General features: G+C 28.8%; 1 protein-coding gene across 1 annotated transcript in view; it reads left to right on the top strand.

The window, feature by feature from the left end:
• Mcm2 (DNA replication licensing factor Mcm2) overlaps positions 1–1,494 on the top strand; it is an 18,705-nt gene that overhangs the window by 4,338 nt on the left and 12,873 nt on the right. The window lies entirely within an intron of this gene.

Here is a 1,494-nt window from a genome sequence, read left to right as displayed (position 1 = left end):
TCTCTTGTCAATCGAATACAAACTTCAAATAAAAAAGTATTCGTCTCTTGTCAATCGAATAATTTTTGCCCAACTCTGTTAATTAGTCATAAAGTTGTCTAATTTGCAATAACTGATCTTAAAATGTAAATGTTGGCCTGTTGCTAGGCGATGCCTTAGCAATGGTTTCTCTTAATTAATTATTTTAATATGAATATAATATACATATGTTTCTTTTATAAATAATACAAATAAAAATCAAATAAATAACAAATAAAAATAAATGTAATGCATTAAATACTAATACTAAGTTGATAAAATTTACAACAAATTTAAGTTCTATAGTTAAATTAATTTGAATGACCAGGGTTTTTTGTTCTTTTCTTGTTCCTTTGCATACCTCAAACTACCTACTTTATTCTCTTAAAACACAAAAAAGATGAATATAATTAATAATACTTTGAAGTTGCCTAAAATATAATAATAAAGAACGAGAATAAAATTTTTGTTCGAAATGTTCTAAGCAACAAAAGAGTTTGCCATTTAAGAAAGCTGAAAATAACTAAATTCAAAATCGAATTGATTAAGTGTGTTTTCGGCAATTCCATTACTTCATAATATGAATTTTATTTATATTTTATTGTTCTCCAAAATATGGGGCAATTGAGAAACAACATACCTGAGCGTCAGTTTAAGTCTGTACAAGAGCATATGTAAAGTAGGTTTTCTTCACAACCTACAAATCCTCCAGAGTTATGAGGATTTTCATCTTAAGAGCTCATGGTTTCCAGTGTGACGGCTTATTGAGTTCTGTCTTTGAAATAATGATTATAACTCCTAATGATGCATAAGTTTGTTGTATAATTAGATTTTAACCAATTATCCAAGGTTAAACAAAATTGATCAGGGCTGTGAGGAAACACATGAAGATGCTCACGAATCCCAACAGTTGGTTACTATCAAGGGGAAAACAAATTAGCTTGCAAAATCTAGAATGTTTTAGATAGATTCTTTGGGAATGTCACAGTGTTTTATACTGAACTAATTTTACTATCATGACCGTTCTTCAGAATTTGGCATATTTTCAAACGTTCCAGGGTTGTGATGTGAGAATATTAGACATATATTATGATGTAAAATCTAAATGGTGAAGATAAATTCATTATCCTTAAAGTACTGAGTATTCTTGTTAGAGATTTCGCCTCAACTTTTCTGTGTCTCTTTCCATGTCTCTGATAGGAGAATTCAACTATGTAAAAGTTAACCATGAGACACTTCATAGTTATGAGAAAATCAAACTTTGTGAATTTTTTATCACCTGTTACTGTATTAAAATGACTATTTTAATGAGTGAGTCTGTAGTACGGTCCTTCCTCTGAATATAAACTTTTTAAATAATATTATTTCAAAATTTTTTGAGACAAGGTAATTATTTATTAAATAAAACCACAAATTGTATCCAATACTGTCTCAACACTTTATTTCTTATTAGTCCAACGTTTCGGCTATTCCAGC

Source organism: Halyomorpha halys, unplaced genomic scaffold (assembly GCF_000696795.3).
Source record: "Halyomorpha halys isolate HHAL.00 unplaced genomic scaffold, Hhal_1.1 Scaffold257.1, whole genome shotgun sequence".
Classification (NCBI taxonomy): Eukaryota; Metazoa; Arthropoda; class Insecta; order Hemiptera; family Pentatomidae; genus Halyomorpha; species Halyomorpha halys.
Note: the sequence above shows the minus strand (reverse complement) of the source record. Positions and strands in the feature narration are given on the sequence as shown.